Source organism: Cherax quadricarinatus, chromosome 68 (assembly GCF_038502225.1).
Source record: "Cherax quadricarinatus isolate ZL_2023a chromosome 68, ASM3850222v1, whole genome shotgun sequence".
In the NCBI taxonomy this organism is placed as follows: Eukaryota; Metazoa; Arthropoda; class Malacostraca; order Decapoda; family Parastacidae; genus Cherax; species Cherax quadricarinatus.
Window position 1 is genome coordinate 21,574,120 of NC_091359.1, and position 24,664 is coordinate 21,598,783.

General features: G+C 39.9%; 1 long non-coding RNA gene across 1 annotated transcript; it reads right to left on the reverse strand.

Annotated features, from left to right (window-relative positions):
* Positions 1–471: 471 nt before the first annotated feature.
* On the reverse strand, positions 472–22,746 carry LOC138854772 (uncharacterized). The gene is made up of 4 exons (XR_011393944.1): positions 19,710–22,746; positions 8,251–8,355; positions 6,643–8,085; positions 472–2,040 (listed from the first exon to the last, which is right to left on the reverse strand). It is a non-coding gene; the product is annotated as an uncharacterized lncRNA (long non-coding RNA).
* Between the last annotated feature and the right edge of the window lie 1,918 nt (positions 22,747–24,664).

The window sequence follows — 24,664 nt, forward strand, 5'->3', positions numbered from 1 at the left end:
GGGGTGTTAATGTTGCAGTTTAAAAACTGTAGTGCAAAGCACCCTTCTGGCAAGACAGTGATGGAGTAAATGATGGTGAAAGTTTTTCTTTTTCGGGCCACCCTGCCTTGGTGGGAATCGGCCAGTGTATTAATAATAATAATAAAAAAATAGAACATATTTACACTGCAATAAAGAAAAAAGAAGTCCCACTGGGGATCTTCATTGACTTACATAAAGCTTTTGATACAGTTGACCATGACTTGCTCTGCATAAAAGTGTCGCACTATGGTATAAGAGGGCACTCCCTTGTTACGTTGGTTTGTCCCTTATTACTTTGATAGTAAGGTTCTCACTACATGTTCTAGTGTGGGGTAGCTTTTACTTAATGGTCTTATTTGTCTAGGGGTAATACTTACATCATGGCTGATCATCCTGAGTGTCTCTGATACCCTTTCACCAGCCCTCTTCACAGGTTATGTAAACTACTACTATAAAAATATAACTGTATTCTCAATAGATATGTACAGAATATACAATTACAGCCTCACATTTTCAAAACAACGATCTACACACTGCATAGCTGTTCTCCCACATGGTATATCTCAACAACTTTAGTCCTCTCTCCTTGACATAACTCTGGGCTAACCAGTGTTTTGACACACTTTAGTCACCCTGGGTATGGTGGTCACAACTTAAATTATAAAAAAAAACTCACCCCTGGAGCACACATAATGCCCCAAAAGATAGAAGAAGGACCCAGAGATCCTGCCAGGTTGAAGGCCAGCCACAGAGAGACCGAGTCAGTGCGAGGGAGAGAGAGAAAGAGGCTAAGCTCCTCCCACCAAAACAAAAGACTGTTGCCAAGCACAATTCTCCAGTTACCACAATTCTACCACACCTTAATTTTACTTCTACAAAAGGAAATACAACTTTATAAACTACTTATTTGCCAAGCACAATTCTCCAGTTACCACAATTCTACCACACCTTAATTTTACTTTTACAAAAGGAAATACAACTTTATAAACTACTTATTTAAATTTGTGTGTTTATGTGTCTATAGTATAACCTATTATATTGAGAAAAATAGGCTTGACCCAGCTGCCTCAGTCATAAGGTTGATCAGTCCTTCTGACATTTAGAGCAAAGTCCCCATCAATTCAATATAATTAGGTATTCCAGAGTAACTGTTACTTATAAATACATGTTGGGTCCTATAGCCCCATAACACCCCCACCTCCAGACGAAGTCTCACAAAAGCTAGCTGTGTCCCTCAGGATACGGCTAGTAAAAGTATATTGCTTAAGTCTGAAGGCGGTAAACAAGACTACTAGAAATGCTACATTTTCCCAGCACCATAACTACTCTTCACTTTACTGTTATTTACAAGAGATTGCAGAATTTTTTAGAAAAGCAATTTAACCATACCCATATACTCAAGTGTGTAACTATTTACAATTTTAGTGACTTTTAAACAATACACATTACAATGCAAAATTTTTTCACACAATGCCCACTGTGAAAGCCCGCACCAACAGGCCTGTGCCTCTGCTATGGTAATCCAGCAAGCAACTGGTACTCCAGGGTGGCATCTTCCTGATCAGGAGACGAGAGTAGAGCCAAACCCAGAGCAGTCAGGTGTACCCCAGGCAGGAAACTTCACAAAACATGTCAAGGTGTCTCTCACTTGGTGGCCGAACCAAACAGTGAGACTTCCAGTCAACACTCACGATCCTTAACATGGTCAGGCACTTAAGCCTATCTTCCGAGGTCCCACTCCACACAGATCCTCCAAACTTATTATGAGGAGGCTGTCATAGAACATGGAGGGGTCCAAGGGACCACAAAGGCAAATCGTCGGGCCGTTTTGTACATAGAGCACACCAAGACACCACATCACATACCTTCCTGAACGTCTCATGTTACCGAAGGTTGTCAACCACTGCCTCAACTCACATTCACGTACACCCTGACCCTCGTCACACTTTTGGCTCCGACTCAACTCCTTTACAGTCAGACGGCTGGTAGAGAGTACTCAGGCTCGCCGAGAGTTCACCACTGCAAAAACAACAAGGTCAGCACATGACAAACACTATGTACAAAGTATGCACCATGCATCTACATGAAACATCTAGAGAGAGCATCAGCAACCACATTCTCTGAGCCTTTTATATATTTAACTTTCAAATTAAAAGGCTGTAGGAACAAAGCCCATTTTAAGAGTCTGATTTTAGTCACTATACACAGGAACAGGATGAAGAGATCCTGAGACATGTACAAATGCTGAATAGCCAGCCCCAAAATGAAAATTTTCTTTCCTGTGGTAAAATGTTGACATTTAAACTTAGAAGGTTGTTCATAGACAATAACAGTTCTGCAACCTCTCGCAGTGCAACAACAAACACCAAAGACTTCTCTTTGCACCCAGGTTGGATACATCAAGTTTACACAAACACCATCACGTTCCATCTCACACACAAATTTTAAGCACACAATGAACACAATTTGCATTACACACATTAAAATGGTACTGGAACACAGACCATGGAAATCACATCTTCCATGTTTTAGCTTATTTAAAATGTTTGCATCTTTTAGTGCATAAGTATCAATCTTTCTAACCCTGTAAACCTTAGTTGTTAAACGTACTCTGTGGTAGTCAGTGTTTATGCCCAGGGTGCCATCTAATTTGGGAACCATGAAGCATGGGAATGCCCACTGACTCTCACTAAGCACTACAAACTGGTGTTGGAAGAATTTCACTTCTTCCTCCATCTCCAATTTTTCATACAGATTTTTCCCTCACAAAAATTGTTGAATTGACTCAGCTTCCTTAACAATTTCTTCATTGAGTTTCAACTTTTCCCCATTACTGACATCCCAAACTTTTATAAAGTTCCAAGGTGGCTGAGCCAACTCTCCAACATTTTTCTCATTAAAACCAAGCATGCATTTCCCAAAATCTTTTACACACATGTTATTTCTTAAATACACTTTTGGTATTTCATACAGATTGTTTTGCAGCCCTTTACATTCCATTAAAACATTGGTCTCTCTGAATTTTTGACATAACTTCAAACCCTTTAACCGGTTACTGTGTACACTATACTCATTCTTCTCTTGCTTGGGGGTGTGGGTTTTATATCTAACCCCTGGGAACTTCCCCCACAACATGTTCAGCTCACAGCAACTTGCCATACAGATTTTCACATGAATTTTCTCCAGTATCAGCACTTCCTCTCCAGCCTCCAGAGTATCATGGTCCACATTATGGTCCCACATCATCATCCTGGTCTGGTTGATGGGCACGTTCACTGGTACCATCCACCTCATACGAGTCAAACAGTGTCTGAAACTGAGAAAAAGCTCCGAGGGGGGAGCATCACCATCCTCCCCAAGCCAATAGCTCAGAGATTCCAGTGCTTCCCCACTCAGCAAATACAAAGAAAGGGATCCTCTCATCCCAGTTGTTAGTATTGTCTATTCCATAGGCTGGCATCATTGTCTTGAGGGTTTGATGTAATTTCTCTATTTCCCCTTGAGATGGAGAGTGATACACAGTTGAACACTGAGGCTCTACTTTTAGTCCCTTCAAAACATTTCTAAAAGGCTTTGAGGTAAAGTTAGGCCCTTGGTCTTCTTGCACTGCTTGAGGAAAACAAACATGAAAAAAGAACTTCATCAAAACCCTTAAGACTACACGAGCTGTTATCTTATGCAGAGGGACTGCTTTCAGGTACCTGGTAGTGGAGCAAATATTTGTGAGTAAATAATCATTCCCCAGTTTGGTCCTTGGGAATGGACCAAGTACATCTACTACCAGCTTGCTGAAGGGTTCACCTGGTGCTGAAATAGACTGGAGGGGAACAGGTTTAATACTTAGACTAGGTTTCCCTATAAATTGAAAGACATGATAGGTCTCAATATACTCTCTGACAGTCTCCCACAGCTGAGACCAGAAGAAATGCCTGGAAACCTTGGACATCACCATCTGGGGACAAAACCCTTGTTCTCCTTCCATCGATACTGCAAACAGAGGTGAATTCTTTGTAAGAGTTTCCTCCCTGAAATGAAAACACTTATTTAACTGTAAAATCTCTTCCTCAGCAACAGCGACATTTTCCTGCACAGAAATTAATTGCACCCTAGCAGGTGCAGCCTCTCTCACATTATTTAACTGATCCATTCTCCAATCATGCTCAGCTCTGGCTGGAACATCCTTTTCTTCAGTTGACTGCAGTTCAACATCAGAAAGCAGAGTTACCAAACTTAAGCCCTCACCATCCTCATGAGAAATATGAAGACTGTTGGTAGCATGATCATGAGCCATACTTCTCATGGTGGAACCATCAGGGAGAAGGTCTGGCAGGGTTTTCCTAGCCATTTCCTCCCAACATTTGGGATTTGGTTTCCCCCAAACTAGTTGTTCCTCACTGTCTAACAGACCCATAACATTATTCCCTAATAAGAGGTCGACCCCTTTGAAGGGAATTTCATCTGAGATACCTACAGGGAGATAGCCAACTTGGTATGCAGATTCTACCCATAATTTGTGTACAGGTGTCCTTATGGTTGAACCCGTAATACCCTTCAACAATATATCTACCCCAGTATAGGTATCCTTAGACACTGGTAGCACTCCAGCACGTAGCAAAGAGTAGGTGCTACATCCATCTCTCAAGGACAATATGTTCTCAACTCTGCCTACATCCTTTTGCAAACCAACTGTGGACCTACTAGAAAATATACACATCCTGGGGTCTAGATCCAAAGGTTCCTCCTCACCTTGCCTTGAAGACCTAATGCAGGCAACTGGATGTATCTCTGCAGTTAGAGTCCTCTGGGGTGGTTCCTCCCTTTCCTGATCTCTCCGCCTTGACCAGCAAAACTTTTGAGTGTGTCCAGTTTTGTTACAGTAGTAACAGGCATAACTCTTAAAGGTATTTTTACCATTTGGTGTAGGACTGGTACTGTTTACTCGAGGACCTGAAACATTATCTGATTGTCTAGGTAAACTTTGAACTCCAGCTGACTTACCTTTTCCTTCTATTTCATAGGGCACCTCAGCCTTCATTTGTTCCTGAAAATTCTTGTCCCACTTACCTTTATGACCATAAGACTTGGAATAAGGTTTAGAATGAGTGGGGAAATTTTCAGAAGCAGCATGACTGTTTTTACTTACCAATTCCCTGCGAGCCAAAAATCGGTCACCTAGATCCAGTGCTTCAGAAAGATTATCTGGGTTTTTGTCCTCTAAATATTCTCTGAGGTCAACAGGGATTGTATTGTACAATTCCTCATGAACCATCAGATCTACTAATTTGTTATAGTCTTTATTAACTCCTTTAGAACAAACCCATTTCTTAAAAAGGAACAGTTTCTCATTCCCAAACTCAGTTAAGGTCTGCCCATCCCGAAATTTTTTATTTCTGAACTTTTGTCTATATTTCTCAGGTATCATTTGGTATGCAAGCAATACTTCCTCTTTAATCTTATCATAATCAGAAAAATTTTGCCCCTCCAGAGTCTCTACTCTCTGGAATCCTTTACCCACAAGTTGTGTGCGAACTAGGGTAGCCCACTTCTGTTTGGGCCATCCTTGCTCCAAAGCAGTCTTCTCAAAAAAAGAAAAATACCTATCTGGGTCACTCTCTGTAAACTTAGGGACAAAATTTGCAGCTTTAGTTATGTTAAAGTACTGCTCAGGCTCTTGTTCTGAACCTCCTAACCTTTGACGTTCTTTCTCCTTAGCTTTCATTAATTTCATTTCAGCCTCTAGTACAGCTAATTTCAGTCTCATTCTCTCCATTTCCATATCACCTGGAGTAGGTGATTCCTCATCTTCACTATTAACAGGCATGTTTACTGATGAATTATTACCTTCTTCCCTGAAGCCTAAAAAATCTGAAGACTCATCTTCTGACATAGTTTTATCTTTAAACACTTGCTTCCCTCTTACAGTATCAGTGGACAAAGTTTTCCCACAGGCACATAAAATAACACAAATTGAATGTAAACTATGCACATAGCACTTACCATAACCACAACAAAAATGTGTTACTCCCTTTCCCCCCACCTTAGGAGAAAAACAACCTGTAAACTAATATATGAAAACAACACTTCCACTGACACCACCTTGGTAAATCTTCTACCAGAAACATGCAACTGTTATTACCCCATACCAGCACATATAGTTCAAAGAATGTTTTGAGTTATTTTAGCAGTCAAATAACTCTCCCGGTCAAGCTCCCATGTTACGTTGGTTTGTCCCTTATTACTTTGATAGTAAGGTTCTCACTACATGTTCTAGTGTGGGGTAGCTTTTACTTAATGGTCTTATTTGTCTAGGGGTAATACTTACATCATGGCTGATCATCCTGAGTGTCTCTGATACCCTTTCACCAGCCCTCTTCACAGGTTATGTAAACTACTACTATAAAAATATAACTGTATTCTCAATAGATATGTACAGAATATACAATTACAGCCTCACATTTTCAAAACAACGATCTACACACTGCATAGCTGTTCTCCCACATGGTATATCTCAACAACTTTAGTCCTCTCTCCTTGACATAACTCTGGGCTAACCAGTGTTTTGACACACTTTAGTCACCCTGGGTATGGTGGTCACAACTTAAATTATAAAAAAAAACTCACCCCTGGAGCACACATAATGCCCCAAAAGATAGAAGAAGGACCCAGAGATCCTGCCAGGTTGAAGGCCAGCCACAGAGAGACCGAGTCAGTGCGAGGGAGAGAGAGAAAGAGGCTAAGCTCCTCCCACCAAAACAAAAGACTGTTGCCAAGCACAATTCTCCAGTTACCACAATTCTACCACACCTTAATTTTACTTCTACAAAAGGAAATACAACTTTATAAACTACTTATTTGCCAAGCACAATTCTCCAGTTACCACAATTCTACCACACCTTAATTTTACTTTTACAAAAGGAAATACAACTTTATAAACTACTTATTTAAATTTGTGTGTTTATGTGTCTATAGTATAACCTATTATATTGAGAAAAATAGGCTTGACCCAGCTGCCTCAGTCATAAGGTTGATCAGTCCTTCTGACATTTAGAGCAAAGTCCCCATCAATTCAATATAATTAGGTATTCCAGAGTAACTGTTACTTATAAATACATGTTGGGTCCTATAGCCCCATAACATCCCTCAACTACCTAAAGTCATACCTCAGCAACAGAAGCCAATATGTGTACACAAATGGGGCAAACTCTTCTGCACAGCCAATTACAGTTGGTGTCCCACAGGGAAGTGTCCTAGGCCCACTTCTCTTTCTTATATACATAAATGACCTACCAAATGCATCGCAACTACTCAAACCCACACTATTTGCAGATGACACTACATACGTCTTCTCTTACCCGAGCCCAGTCATGCTAGCCAATACTGTAAATACCGAATTACAGAAAATATCAACCTGGATGAGGACCAACAAACTTACTCTAAACATTGACAAAACCTACTTCATTCAGTTTGGTAACAGAGCTACAGATGTGTCTCTTAACATAATGATAAATGGATCACCTATCACAAAATTCACAGAGGGAAAATTCTTAGGAATCCACCTTGATAACAGACTCAAATTTCAAACACATATACAACAAATTTCCAAAAAATTTTCCAAGACTGTAGGCATACTATTGAAGATTCGGTACTATGTTCCACAGTCAGCCCTCTTGGCCCTATATCACTCACTTATTTACCACTATCTCACCTATGGAATTTGTGCATGGGGCTCAACAACAATAAACCATCTCAGACCACTTATTACCCAACAAAAGGCTGCAGTCAGAATGATAACAAATTCCCACTGCAGGCAGCACACTCCACCAATATTCAAAACTCTAAACCTACTCACCATACAAAACATCCATACTTATTACTGCACCTACTACATACATAGAACACTTAACTCTGATATAAACCCTCCCCTCAAATGTCTCCTTACCAACCTCAACAGAACACATGACCATAACACAAGGCACAGATCACTCTTTGATGTTCCTCGTGTCCATCTCACGCTATGCAAAAACTCGATGCACATAAAAGGCCCTAAAATCTGGAATTCATTACCTGTGAATATAAAAGAAACACTGTTTATAAATTCAAGTCTCTTCTCAAAAATCACTTACTTACCCACAACTAAACAAATACTTAATAATTGTATCTCATAAATTGTATCTCAAAAATGTTTCTCATTATTGTATCTCATAAATGTCATCCTGTGACTATACTCACTTGTTTCTGCTTGGTGCACTGATATAAAAATCGCTTGAGACGTCAGAACATACAAGAGAGTGAAATAGCTTGAATCCATGCTTGAGGCTCACTGATGTGCCCTGGCTGGGAAAGAAACAGCTTGTGAACCAGGCTGCCCAGCTTATGTGGCATTTGTGATGACCAAGTGGTCAAGAGTGCTGCCTGGGAATCTTGTCTACCCCAGTAAGTGGTATTGAGTCCCACTGACTGCGATCTTTGTGTGCATATATATAGTGATAGTCTAATATAGAAACTAAGTATTGTGCCAAAACAAAAGCATTCACATTGGTAAACTCACAAATTAGTATTTAGTCACTTAGTATTTAGTCAACTCCACAATTTGTAATAATTTAGGGTTAAGAATTAATCTAAGTTTGCCCGAAATGCCTAGTCTTGCTAGGTGTTCTAGTGGCCCCCTCTGTAATTAGTATTTCACTACATGTAAACCACACAATAACCAAAATCTGTAAACTCCGCATTGTAATCCTTATAGAGAATAAACTTTGAATTTGAATTTGAATTGAATATATACAGTGGACCCTCACCATACGATATTAATCCGTTCCTAAGAGCTCATTGTATGCTGAAATTATCATTAGCTGAATTAATTTTCCCCATAAGAAATAATGGAAATCAAATTAATCCATTCCTGACACTCCAAAGTATGAAAAAAAAAAAAAATTTTACCACATGAAATATTAATTTTAATACACACAAACTGACACTTACCTTTACTGAAGATCTGGTGATGATTGATGGGATGGGAGGAGGGAAGAGTGTGGAAGTTGTTAATGTTTATAAGGGGAATCCCCTTCCATTAGGACTTTAGGTAGCACATCCTTTTCCGGGGTTACTTCCCTTCTTCTTTTAATGCCACTAGGACCAGCTTGAGAGTCACTGGACCTCTGTTGCACAACATATCTGTCCACAGAGGCCTGTACCTCCTGTTTATTTATTTATTTATTTAGTAATTTTAGCATACATACAGAGGTACAAAAAATACAGGTAAGAGCAGCATGCCAAAGCCACTTATATGCATAGCATTACGGGCTGGCTTAAAATTAACTTAAGATTAACTAAGCAATGATGAAATCAGTGATAAAACATTATTGTAAACAGATAACTATAAAGCACAAATGAGTATTACAAAGACAGGTCATATGGTTGCATGCATTGCTGTACATTCAGTCGAATGGAGTATTCTGTTAGGTAGTTTATTTAAAAAAATAACAAAGTTAGATTGGGTCCTAGGTTTAACATTTGTGTGATATAATTGTGAGTAACATTTAGGATATACAATTTGTAAGGTTCAGTTATTCAGTATTTATTTGGTTTTGAGTGAGTAAGTGATCTTTGAGAAGAGACTTGAATTTATAAACAGGTAGTGTTTCTTTTATATTTACAGGTAATGAATTCCAGATTTTAGAGCCTTTTATGTGCATTGAGTTTTTGCATAGCATGAGATGGACACGAGGAACATCAAAGAGTGATCTGTGCCTTGTGTTATGGTCATGTGTTCTGTTGAGGTTGGCAAGGAGATGTCTGAGGGGAGGGTTAATATCAGAGTTAAGTGTTCTATGTATGTAATAGGTGCAATAATAAGTATGGATGTTTTGTATGGTGAGTAGGTTGAGTGTTTTGAATATTGGTGGAGTGTGCTGCCTGTAATGAGAATTTGTTATCATTCTAACTGCAGCCTTTTGTTGGGTAATTAGTGGTCTGAGATGGTTAATTGTTGTTGAGCCCCATGCACAAATTCCATAGACACTTATGTACAGTTCAGGACATTTATTAAAGGAAACGTTTCGCCACGAGTGGCTTCTTCAGTCCTAATACAGAGAAAACTAAGAAAACATTTATATATATAGTGGAAGGAGTCAGGTGAGGTGACGCGTGGGTAGAGGTGGTGGTGGTGGTAGTAGTAGTAGTAGTAGTAGTAGTAGTAGTAGTAGTAGTAGTAGTAGTAGTAGTAGTAGTAGTAGTAGTAGTAGTAGTAATAATGGAACTAAGGAGGTGAGGCAAGAGAGGGACCTGCTGGCATCAAGTAACACCAGTTCCCAGGATGGGTAATATCCTCTTGCTTAGTAATTTTGAAATACTGTAACTACCGGATTTTTGCTTTATAGTGTTACTGACAGAAATTAGTGCAGCTTCAATGCATTTTCTCCGTCTTAAGTCGTCTTCTTTAATAACTAGTTTAGCTTCATTGAATTTCATGAGGTGTCCAACATCGTCTCTATGTTGAACACATGCGTTTTTGCGGTCATCATTTCTGCAAGCATTTTTGTGTTCTGCTATTCTAATGTCCAGAGTTCTGGCTGTTTCCCCTACATATACTTTGTCACACCCCCCACATGGTATAGTGTAGATTCCTGCACTTGTGCCAGAATCATGCTTGGGTTTTTGTATTAGGTTCCTAATAGTAGTTGAAGAGCTGGTAGATATTTTAGCTAGTTTTCTGTCAAACATTTTTGAAACATTAGTGGCAACGTTGCTGACCGGTAAAATGATGTAACTTGGAGGCTTTTCTTCAATTTGATAGGTGTTGGTCTTGCTGAGGATACGTGTCGTACGTTTCCTACAGTCACCTATAAGGTTTACACAACTGAGGATACTAAAGTGATCTTTCCAAAGCTCTCTTTAGAGTCAATCGAGTGTCTGAGGTCACTACAAAGCACTTTTGAAACATAGCTTTTGTGTACAGTTTTTTGAAGTTTAAAATGACGTGCTGGTCCATGGGCTGCAGGAGAGGAGTGGTATTAGGAGGCAAAAACTTCACCTTAATGAAGCTCATGTCCCCAGAAAGTCGTTCTGCCAAGTCTGAAGGAAGACCAGGAGCATTGTCTAATACCAGGAGGCACTTAAGGTCCAATTTATTTTCCAGGAGGTAATTTTTCACAGTGGGGGCAAATGCATGTGTAACCAGTCACAGAAAAGGTCTCTAGTGACCCATGCCTTACTGTTTGCCCTCCACATAACACACAAATTAGCCTTGAGGACATTGTTTCTCCTGAACACTCTGGGAATTTCAGAGTGATACACCAATAAAGACTTCACTTTGCAATCACCACTAGCATTAGCACACATCAAGAGAGTAAGCCTGTCTTTCATAGGCTTATGTCCTGGGAGTGCCTTTTCCTCCTGAGAAATGTAGGTCCTGTTTGGCATTTTCTTCCAAAACAGGCCTGTTTCGTCACAATTAAACACTTGTTCAGGTTTCAATTCTTCACTGTCTATGTAATCCTTGAATTCCTTCACATATTTTTCAGCCGCTTTTTGGTCTGAACTGGCAGCCTCACCATGCTTTATCACACTATGTATGCCACTACGATTCTTAAATCTCTCAAACCAACCTTTGCTGGCCTTAAATTCACTCACATCACCACTAGTTGCAGGCATTTTTCTAATTAAATCACCATGCAGCTTCCTAGCCTTTTCACATATGATCACTTGAGAGATGCTATCTCCTGCTATCTGTTTTTCATTTATCCACACCAATAACAGTCTCTCAACATCTTCGAGTACTTGCGATCTCTTATTCGAAAACAAAGTTGCAACTTTTGCAAGAACAGCTTCCTTGATTGCTGTTTTATTGGCCACAATAGTAGCAATGGTTGATTGGGGTTTGGTATACAACCTGGCCAGCTCCGAGACATGCATTCCACTTTCGTACTTAGCTATTATCTCTTTCTTCATTTCCATAGTAACTTTCACCCTTTTTACCACAGGGTTGGCACTAGAAGCTTTCTTGGGGCCCATGGTGACAATCATTAAAAACGCTGTGATAATATGAAATGTTCCGATTGTATGCGTGGATGCGACTGTACTGGCTGGCTTGTAAACACTGGCACCCACGGGACAGCTGAGGCCACACGTGGGACGCGTCTCAAACGAATCACATAAGGTGAGTTTTTTAGTGTGAGGTTGGGCAAAATTTTTGTGTTAAAATGTATCGTATGGTGGATTTAACGTATGGTGATGCCATCATATGGTGAGGGTCCATTGTATGTATGTATGTATGTATGTATGTATGTATATATATATATATATATATATATATATATATATATATATATATATGCAAGGAATTCGCAAGAGCAGGCGAAATATACACAAACACTGATCTCTGGCTGAAGGAGACTCGAGCCTATGAACCAGTGTTTGTGTATATTTCGCGTGCTCTTGCAAATTCCTTGCATTGTTAATATCTCTAGTAAGGCTGATGCATGCAGGGGATGAGATGAAAAGCTGTAAGCCTTCTCCCTGAAAGCTGGCTGCCTTGGATCAAAGTCTAGTGCAAGCTGGACTCCAAGGTATTGGTCCAGTGTGGGTAGATTGGTAAAGCACTGCGTACCTTGTTCCAAGGTTCGTAGGCTCGAGTCTCCTTCAGCCAGAGATCAGTGTTTGTGTATATTTCGCCTGCTCTTGTAAATTCCTTGCATTGTTAATATCTCTAGTAAGGCTGATGCATGCAGGGGATGAGATGAAAAGCTGTAAGCCTTCTCCCTGAAAGCTGGCTGCCTTGGATCAAAGTCTAGTGCAAGCTGGACTCCAAGGTATTGGTCCAGTGTGGGTAGATTGGTAAAGCACTGCGTACCTTGTTCCAAGGTTCGTAGGCTCGAGTCTCCTTCAGCCAGAGATCAGTGTTTGTGTATATTTCACCTGCTCTTGTGAATTCCTTGCATTGTTAATATCTCTAGTAAGGCTGATGTATGCAGGGGATGAGATGAAAAGCTGTAAGCCTTCTCCCTGAGTTTTTTTTTCTCATTATACACTGCGTGCTGCAGGATTTTTTTTTATATGGTGCACACTGACCACACAGATCCATTCTCTCACATGTGGGCCTACCAGCTTTCTCCTGCTTGATCTGAAGCAGCCAGAATTTATGATTACCTGGAGTTTACCTGGAGAGAGTTCCGGGGGTCAGCGCCCCCGCGGCCCGGTCTGTGACCAGGCCTCCTGGTGGATCAGAGCCTGATCAACCAGGCTGTTGCTGCTGGCTGCACGCAAACCAACGAACGAGCCACAGCCCGGCTGATCAGGAACCGACTTTAGGTGCTTGTCCAGTGCCAGCTTGAAGACTGCCAGGGGTCTGTTGGTAATCCCCATTATGTATGCTGGGAGGCAGTTGAACAGTCTCGGGCCCCTGACACTTATTGTATGGTCTCTTAACGTGCTAGTGACACCCCTGCTTTTCATTGGGGGGATGGTGCATCGTCTGCCAAGTCTTTTGCTTTTGTAGTGAGTGATTTTCGTGTGCAAGTTCGGTACTAGTCCCTCTAGGATTTTCCAGGTGTATATAATCATGTATCTCTCCCGCCTGCATTCCAGGGAATACAGGTTTAGGAACCTCAAGCACTCCCAGTAATTGAGGTGTTTTATCTCCGTTATGTGCGCCGTGAAGGTTCTCTGTACATTTTCTATGTCAGCAATTTCACCTGCCTTGAAAGGTGCTGTTAGTGTCCAGCAATATTCCAGCCTAGATAGAACAAGTGACCTGAAGAGTGTCATCATGGGCTTGGCCTCCCTAGTTTTGAAGGTTCTTATTATCCATCCTGTCATTTTTCTAGCAGATGCGATTGATACAATGTTATGGTCCTTGAAGGTGAGATCCTCCGACATGATCACTCCCAGTCAAAAACAGTGGCTCGTAAGACGTATATATACGACCAAAAGAGTCAAAGGGTTAAGCATCGTCGTAGTATACAGTAGGTTCCCACTTATATGGCAGGTTAGGTTCCAGGCTACCACCATAAAGTGGAAATCGCCATAAAGTGGAACACCTTTTTTTTCCACTTATAAATGCATATAAATATTAGATAAAAAGTTTACACTAACATATATTAACCCCTTCAGGGTCCAAGGCCAAAATCTGAAGTGGTGCCCCAGTGTCCAAGAATTTTCAAAAAAAAACAAAATTTTTATTTTTCTTATGAGATGATAGAGAATCTTTTTGTGAAGGTAATAAAACAAAAAGTGCGAAATTTGATGGAAAATTGACGAAATTATGCTCTCGCGAATTTTGATGTGTCAACGATATTTACGAATCAGCGATTTTGCCGACTTTGACTCCCATTTTAGGCCAATTACATTATTCCAGTCGACCAAATTCTTATCTATTTCACTAGTATTACTTCTATTCTATCGATTGAGCACAAGAAATCACCAAGTCAACTGTTTCAACTACAAAATAAAGTGATCGGAAGTTGGTAATTTGGCCAATTTAACACAAAGTTCAAAATATTCCAATTTCAAAATAGGGTCCAGAATAAACAATGTAGGTATTCCTGGTGCTAAACTAACATTTCCTCTGTTCATTAGTTATGTTTTGAGGCTTTACAAATAAATTCCATTTTGATTTTTTATTCACATAATGAATGTTTATTCATACCAAAAAATAGAAGATTTACTGTTATGCAATATTGTAATAATTGTATAAATGTCATCACCACATTTGTGAATGTATATTAGACCCACCAGCTGGTGTGTATTAGACGTGTGAGGTCGTTTTTTTACTCTTGAACATCGGCAAAAATTTAACATTTCCGCTATTTTGAGCTCAGTTTCAAGCCATTTCCAGTGCTAAAACCAATCAAAATCATCTCTATTTCAGTAACATGTCTTCCATTCTATCAAATGAGACCAAGAAATCGCAAATACAACTATAAAAAACATACGAAGAAACACTGCAAAGTCGCTGTTTTAATCGAAAATCATGGTCTCAGTTTTTTCTCTCTCATTATACACACAGTGCTGCAGGATTTGTTTTATGTGGTGCACACATACCACATACATGTATTCTCTCATATCTAGGCCCAAATGTGCCATTCACAGTTTATCAGAGTGAGCTGAGCTCATGACGTAGATCTACGGTTTGGACCCTGAATGTAAAGCCGTAGATCTATGGGACGGACCCTGAAAAGGTTAAGGGTTAATGCCTAGTTCTATTGCTAACTTAACCAAACTTCCATCACATTTCCCCACAAAGTCACATCTTTCATCATGATAATCTAATACAAGGTGAGAGTTTTACATGCACGGACAGCCATTTTGCAAATGGAAATAAGTCACTTTGTCTGACTTGTCTGGGTCATCCCAAACAATTTACACTATGTATGATAATTGTACTTGTGTGTACCTGTGCCTAAATAAATTTACTTACTTAAACAGTTATTGTAATAACTTTATAAATATATTTAGAGTTAAGATAAGAAAAGATTTCATTTGGATTTTTAACCCCGGAGGGTTAGCCACCCAGGATAACCCACGAAAGTCAGTGCGCCATCGAGGACTACCTAACTTATTTCCATTGGGGTACTCAATCTTGTCCCCCAGGATGTGAACCACACCGGTCGACTAACACCCAGGTACCTAATTGCTGCTAGGTGAACACGACAACAGGTGTAAGGAAATGCATCAAAATGTTTCTACCCCGCCAGGAATCAAACCCGGGCTCTGTGTGTGTGGCGCGAGAGCTTTGCTAGCCAGGCTACGGGGTTATATTTACTTTTTTGAAAATTTGATTTTTTCCAAATACACACCCAGTAACACACATTGCAAACAACTATATATTTACTTATCTCCATGGGGAAGTGGAACAGAATTCTTTCTCTGTAAGCTATGCATGTCATAAGAGATGACTAAAAGGCCAGGAGCAAGGGGCTAATAACTTCTTCTGTATACATTACTAAAGTTAAAAAGAGAAACTTTTTTATTTATGGGCCACCCTCTTTTGGTGGGATACAGCAGTTTGTTGAAAGAAGAAAAAGATATTCACTTTTCTATCTTTCTTACTTTCTTCTACACTCTCTTCCTTTCAGTTAACACTAAATATGGTCATAAGAAAAGGAAAACTTGCCCATGTTCAGTAAAAGTTAAATTTTAATACAAGTAAAACTACTTATTTCATTTATTTATTTTTTTATTATCACACTGGCCGATTCCCACCAAGGCAGGGTGGCCCGAAAAAGAAAAACTTTCACCATCATTCACTCCATCACTGTCTTGCCAGAAGGGTGCTTCACACTACAGTTTTTAAACTGCAACATTAACACCCCTCCTTCAGAGTGCAGGCACTGTACTTCCCATCTCCAGGACTCAAGTCCGGCCTGCCAGTTTCCCCGAACCCCTTCATAAATGTTACTTTGCTCACACTCCAACAGCACGTCAAGTATTAAAAACCATTTGTCTCCATTCACTCCTATCAAACACGCTCACGTATGCCCGCTGGAAGTCCAAGCCCCTTGCACACAAAACCTTTACCCCCTCCCTCCAACCTTTCCTAGGCCGACCCCTACCCCGCCTTCCTTCCACTACAGACTGATATACTCTTGAAGTCATTCTGTTTCGCTCCATTCTCTCTACATGTCCGAACCACCTCAACAACCCTTCCTCAGCCCTCTGGACAACAGTTATGGCAATCCCGCACCTCCTCCTAACTTCCAAACTACGAATTCATGTTCAGTCTAAATTTCACTGAGCAATATGCTGAATTCAACCTTAACATATATTAAATTACTCTTTACCAGTGAGACAAATTATAGATTTTGTACTGAATAGTTCCAAGTACAACTGTACATATTTTTTTTTTTATTATCACACTGGCCGATTCCCACCAAGGCAGGGTGGCCCGAAAAAGAAAAACTTTCACCATCATTCACTCCATCACTGTCTTGCCAGAAGGGTGCTGTACACTACAGTTTTTAAACTGCAACATTAACACCCCTCCTTCAGAGTGCAGGCACTGTACTTCCCATCTCCAGGACTCAAGTCCGGCCTGCCGGTTTCCCTGAACCCCTTCATAAATGTTACTTTGCTCACACTCCAACAGCATGTCAAGTATTAAAAACCATTTGTCTCCATTCACTCCTATCAAACAAGACCAAGACCCTCACATTTACTTCTCTTACAACCCTATCTGTAAATATATTGAATAGAATAGTGTATACATTATTTGTCACATGTACCTTAGTAATCTAATAACACATACATATATGTACAGTTAATGTTTAAACTGCAACATTAACTGTACATATATGTATGTGTTATTAGATTACTAAGGTACATGTGACAAATAATGTATACACTATTCTATTCAATATATTTACAGATGGGGTTGTAAGAGAAGTAAATGTGAGGGTCTTGGCAAGAGGTGTGGAGTTAAAAGATAAAGAATCACACATAAAGTGGGAGTTGTCACAGTTGCTCTTGGGTGATTCTGAAGAGAAGTTGCAGAGGTTGGTGGATGAATTTGGTAGGGTATGTAAAAGAAGAAAATTGAAAGTGAATACAGGAAAGAGTAAGGTTATGAGGATAACAAAAAGATTAAGTGATGAAAGATTGGATATCAGACTGAAGGGAGAGAGTATGGAGGAGGTGAATGTATTCAGATATTTGGGAGTGGACATGTCAGCGGATGGGTCTATGAAAGATGAGGTGAATCATAGAATTGATGAGGGGAAAAGGGTGAGCAGTGCAGTCTGTGGAGACAAAGAACTTTGTCCTTGGAAGCAAAGAGGGGAATGTATGAGAGTATAGCTTTACCAACGCTCCTGTATGGGTGTGAAGCATGGGTGATGAATGTTGCAGCGAGGAGAAGGCTGGAGGCAGTGGAGATGTCATGTCTGAGGGCAATGTGTGGTGTGAATATAATGCAGAGAATTCGTAGTTTGGAAGTTAGGAGGAGGTGCGGGATTGCCAAAACTGTTGTCCAGAGGGTTGAGGAAGGGTTGTTGAGGTGGTTTGGACATGTAGAGAGAATGGAGCAAAACAGAATGACCTCAAGAGTGTATCAGTCTGTAGTGGAAGGAAGGCGTGGTAGGGGTCGGCCTAGGAAAGGTTGGAGGGAGGGGGTAAAGGAGGTTTTGTGTGAAAGGGGTTTGGACTTCCAGCGAGCATGCGTGAGCATGTTTGATAGGAGTGAATGGAGACAAATGGTTTTTAATACTTGATGTGCTGTTGGAGTGTGAGCAAAGTAACATTTATGAAGGGATTCAGGGAAACCGGCAGGCCGGACTTGAGTCCTGGAGATGGGAAGTACAGTGCCTGCACTCTGAAGGAGGGGTGTTAATGTTGCAGTTTAAAAACTGTAGTGTAAAGCACCCTTCTGGCAAGACAGTGATGGAGTGAATGATGGTGAAAGCTTTTCTTTTTCGGGCCACCCTGCCTTGGTGGGAATCGGCCAGTGTGTTAATAAAAAATAGAAATATTCTAAAACAACCGAAAGGTTTATAAACCAACAAAATTTATACAGCATTTTAAAACATGAGTGTGCTGGGGATTCATGATTAACCCTTTGACTGTTTCAGTTGAATACTATATACGTTTTACAAGCCAATGTGTTTGATGTACTAATACGCCAAAATTCTAGTGGCTTCAAATCAACCAGGAGAAAGCTGGTAGGCCCACATGTGAGAGAATGGGTCTTCATGGTCAGTGTGCGCAGTATAAAAAAAAAATCGGGGAGCCAGTGGTGAATTGTAGCATTATTCTGCAGTAGTATTCTGAATCAATGGACCAAGTCCACTGATTCCAAACTTCGTCCATTTATGTTAAAATCATGAAAAATGAATTTCATAACTTGGAATCTATGGACAACTGGCAATAATGTACACCCCTCCCATCCCTATCAGATCATTAATTCAAGGGTTTACTGTACTGAAAAGCTGTTAGTCTGAACCCATAAGAGTCATACATTGCATGGGGAATGAGAGGTAATCAGGTTTACACCAGAAAATACAGTACCAGTATGTGCATTAAATTCCTTGGATCAAGTCCTTCTCTACCATTAAGACACCACCATGGAAAGAGAACAAAACAAAATATGCTTTCAATATTCAAATACCCATACCTTACCACTATATAAAAATACAATACTGTTTTATTTACCATAATATATTTTGCAGTTACATTAATCAGTTCAAACACAGGAACACTGGAGGAATTTGGATGTGTTTCAAGTATGGTATAGATTGGTCAATTCTAAGACTTAACTCTTATGAGTTCTGCTGTATTTTTCATAGTTTTTTACGGTATTTTTTTAATGTAAGGCCAAACAGTCATTATTCCAACTTACGAGCAACTGTAAACCACTTGCTGCCATGTCTGGAACTACACAGCTTCACATCTCATCTCACTCCCCTTGGCAACTGAGATGAGATCTCATCTCACTTCCCCTTGGGAAGTGAGATGTATGCATTTGGAAGGCACTTCGTATATGAAGTGAGATGTATGCCTTGGGAAGGCATAAAAATGATCTGATTTGTTACATGAGGATGATAATGAGTTTCCCTATTAGTTAGAGGTAATTTCAACAATTTTATGCATCTAGACTGGGCTCTGGAGCCTTTCCACATGTGGGTCCCTAATAAAAATAGTAAATGAAAAATACATCTTTACTAATATAATTATACTGATTTCATAAGTACTTTTGCTCTTACCTTGTACTACATAGTAGGTTATATAGTCGTTGCAGTAACTACTGAACTCTCCTCCTTCAAAGAAACAGCATTTTGTCTGCAAGAATTTTTTTTTAAATTTTGTGAACCAAAAAACAATAAAAGTTTAGTAAATCAGCCAAAAAATTATGGAGTTCTAGCCCCTTGTTCTGGCATTTTAGTTGCCTCTTATGACATGCATGGCTTATGGAGGTAGCATTCTGTGGTGTAATATACAGTAATTGTGTTATTTCTTTTCTTCGCCTTATTGTAAAATAATTAGAAAACAGAAAATGGCTGCGGGAGATAAAGATCTTGAACTGAAGTACAATTAATTACTATTTAAAGCCTTCCTCTTCCTAAACAGTGCTCCTTACCACCCAGATTATATCAGCCAAGATAACTGTAAAGTAGCCTAAATGGGAAAGAGGAGAATTCTTCCTTCATAAGCCATGTGTGTTGTATGAGGGGAATAAAATGTCAGGAGAAAGGAGCTGGTTACCCCTTCTGTATAAATTACTAAATGTATAAACAAACTTTTCTTTCATTTTTTTTTCAGTCACCCCACTTGTGAGACTGAAAGCTATACCAAAGTCCTTTAATCATGGGACTATTCAGCACTGTATTAAAAAGACCTTGAAGAATAGATAAAGAAAATTCTTAATGACAGCACGAGAGAGAACAAGAAGCCATAACTGCAAACTGAGGAAGAGGTCCTTGGCCCTCTTCTCTTTCTCGTTTACATAAACGACCTACCAAATGCATCGCAACTACTCAAACCCACACTATTTGCAGATGACACTACATTCGTCTTCTGTCACCCAAGCCCTGTCATGCTAGCCAATAATGTAAATACCGAATTACAGAAAATATCTACCTAGATGATGACTAACAAACTTACTCTCAACATTGACAAAACCTACTTCATTCAGTTTGGAAACAGAGCTACAGATGTCCTTCTTAACATAATGATAAACGGATCACCTATCACAAAGCTCACAGAGGGAAAATTCTTAGGAATCCACCTTGATAATAGACTCAAATTTCAAACACATGTACAACAAACTTCCAAGAAAATTTCCAAGACCGAAGATACGGTACTATGTTCCACAGTCAGCTCTCCTGGCCCTATATCACTCACTTATTTACCCCTATCTCACCTATGGAATTTGTGCATGGGGCTCAACAAAAATAAACCATCTCAGCTGCAGTCAGAATGATAAATTCCCACTACAGGCAGCATACTCCACCAATATTCAAAACTCTAAACCTACTTGGGTGGCCCGGTGGCCTGGTGGCTAAAGCTCTCGCTTCACACACGGAGGGCCCGGGTTCGATTCCCGGCGGGTGGAAACATTCGACACGTTTCCTTACACCTGTTGTCCTGTTCACCTAGCAGCAAATGGGTACCTGGGTGTTAGTCGACTGGTGTGGGTCGCATCCTGGGGGACAAGATTAAGGACCCCAATGGAAATAAGTTAGACAGTCCTCGATGACACACTGACTTTCCTGGGTTATCCTGGGTGGCTAACCCTCCGGGGTTAAAAATCCGAACGAAATCTTATCTTATCTTATCTTATCTCACCGTGCAAAACATCCATACTTATTATTGTACCTACTACACACATAGAACACTTAACTCGGATATAAACCCTCCCCTCAAACGTCTCCTTACCAACCTCAACAGAACACATGACCATAGCACAAGGCACAGATAACTCTTTGATGTTCCTCGTGTCCATCTCACACTATGCAAAAACTCAATGCACATAAAAGGCCTAATAATCTGGAATTCATTACCTGTGAATATAAAAGAAACACTGTTTATAAATTCAAGTCTCTTCTTAAAAATCACTTACTCACCCACAACTAAATAAATACAACTGAATAACTGTACCTCATAAACGTTTTACCTGTGACCCTATCAAACTTTGTTTTTTTAAAATGCAAGGGTTCTAAAGGAATGTAAAGAGGAGCTTAGCAAACCTTTGGCTAATCTTTTCAACATATCACTACAAACTGGCATTGTGCCAGATAAGTGGAAAATGGCAAATGTGATACCTATTTTCAAAGCAGGTGACAGGTCCTTAGCTTCGAACTATAGACCAATAAGCCTAACCTCCATAGTGGGAAAATTTATGGAATCAATAATTGCCGAGGCAGTTCGTAGTCACCTTGAAAAGCATAAATTAATCAACGAATCAACGAATTTATTAACTTTTTTCACTAAGGTATTTGAGGAGGTAGATCATGGTAATGAATATATTGTGTATATGGACTTCAGTAAGGCTTTTGACAGGGTCCCACATCAGAGACTATTGAGGAAAATTAAGGCACATGGAATAGGAGGAGAAATTTTTTCCTGGATAGAGGCATGGTTGACAAATAGGCAGCAGAGAGTTTGCATAAATGGGGAGAAATCAGAGTGAGGAAGCGTCACGAGCGGTGTTCCACAGGGGTCAGTGTTGGGCCCCCTGCTGTTCACAATATACATAAACGACATAGATGAGGGCATAAAGAGCGACATCAGCAAGTTTGCCGATGACACCAAAATAGGCCGTCGAATTCATTCTGAAGAGGACATTAGAGCACTCCAGGAAGATTTGAGTAGACTGATGCAGTGGTCGGAGAGGTGGCAGATGCAGTTTAATATAGACAAATGCAAAGTTCTAAATGTTGGACAGGACAATAACCATGCCACATATAAACTAAATAATGTAGATCTTAATATTACGGACTGCGAAAAAGATTTAGGAGTTCTGGTTAGCAGTAATCTGAAACCAAGACAACAGTGCATAAGTGTTCGCAATAAAGCTAATAGAATCCTTGGCTTCATATCAAGAAACATAAATAATAGGCGTCCTCAGGTTGTTCTTCAACTCTATACATCCTTGGTTAGGCCTCATTTAGATTATGCTGCACAGTTTTGGTCACCGTATTACAGAATGGATATAAATGCTCTGGAAAATGTACAAAGGAGGATGACAAAGTTGATCCCATGTATCAGAAACCTTCCCTATGAGGATAGACTAAGGGCCCTGAATCTGCACTCTCTAGAAAGACGTAGAATTAGGGGGGATATGATTGAGGTGTATAAATGGAAGACAGGAATAAATAAAGGGGATGTAAATAGTGTGCTGAAAATATCTAGCCTAGACAGGACTCGCAGCAATGGTTTTAAGTTAGAAAAATTCAGATTCAGGAAGGATATAGGAAAGTACTGGTTTGGTAACAGAGTTGTGGATGAGTGGAACAAACTCCCAAGTACAGTCATAGAGGCCAGAACGTTGTGTAGCTTTAAAAATAGGTTGGATAAATACATGAGTGGGTGTGGGTGGGTGTGAGTTGGACCTGATTAGCTTGTGCTACCAGGACGGTTGCCGTGTTCCTCCCTTAAGTCAAGGTGACCTGACCTGACTAGGTTGGGTGCATTGGCTTAAGCCAGTAGGAGACTTGGACCTGCCTTGCATGGGCCAGTAGGCCTGTTGCAGTGTTCCTTCGTTCTTATGTTCTTAATTATATTACCTAACAGAATACTTCATTCTATTGAATGCTCAGCAACTCAGTAAATGAACATATGACCTGTCTTTGAAATACTCATTTGTGCTTAATTGTTATTTGTTTACTATAATTTTTACCACTGAATATATCATTGCTTAGTTAATCTTAAGTTAATTTTAAGCCTGATCATAATGCTCTGCATACAAGGCACTTTTGGCATGTTACACTTAACCACTGTATTTCTTTGTACTTCTATGTATCATGTCCAAATTAATAATAAATAAATAAATAAAAGTAGCAAGTGCCATAACCATAAGATATAAAAAAGACAATAAATTCTGAAATCAGGAGCACAATATTATTATTATTATTATTATTACATTCATGGGGAAAGCACTAAGCCAGCAGAAGTCATACACTGTTTGAGAAATGGGAGGCATTCAGGTTCAATCCAAGGAAGAGGAACATGGGTCCAGTTCGTTAGATAATGAGCATCTGACTGGTATCAAGGAACCTTCCCTGAGGGAACAAGCCCAACAACATCACTCACCTCCTGCACATACAAATAGTTACTTACATGAGCCCTTGCTGAAGCCTAAATATTACAGTGGACCCCCGCATAACGATTACCTCCGAATGCGACCAATTATGTAAGTGTATTTATGTAAGTGCGTTTGTACGTGTATGTTTGGGGATCTGAAATGGACTAATCTACTTCACAATATTCCTTATGGGAACAAATTCGGTCAGTACTGGCACCTGAACATACTTCTGGAGTGAAAAAATATCGTTAACCGGGGGTCCACTGTATTATACATTACTGTACTTACAAATTTGTATATTTTTTTTTACAATAGTGGCACTGAGCACATTATAGGCATATAATATAATAAGTGATGAGTACATTAACCTAGAACCTAATGAAGCTAAATAACTGCATTAATATTATTCAATTTATAGATGTGCCAAAGCATCAATATCATCTGATTTTGATGGTATCAGTATTACCCTAAAGTACAGTATCTACAGTGGTCCCCCAGTTCGCGAAGTCACCGGTAACCGATAAATCCGGTATCCAAAGCGTTACATCACAAAAAATTTGCCCTGGTTCCCGTAACAAAACCCGGTACGCGATACGATTCGTACGAGATGTGTCCACATGTGGCCTGAACTGCCCCGTGTGTGCCAGTGTTTATAAGCCAGCCAGTGTGCGCGCATCTAAGGATACATTCAGTACATTCCATATAATCCATATTATCACTGTTTCTGGTGCTTGTTTCTGCAAAATAAGTCACCATGGGCCCCAAGAAAGCTTCTAGTGCCAACCCTTCGAGACCAAGGGTGCTAATGACTATTGAAATGAAGAAAGAGATAATTGCAAAGTATGAAAGTGGAGTGTGTGTGTCGAACCTGGCCAAGTTGTATAGTAAATCGCAATCAACCATCTCTACTATGGT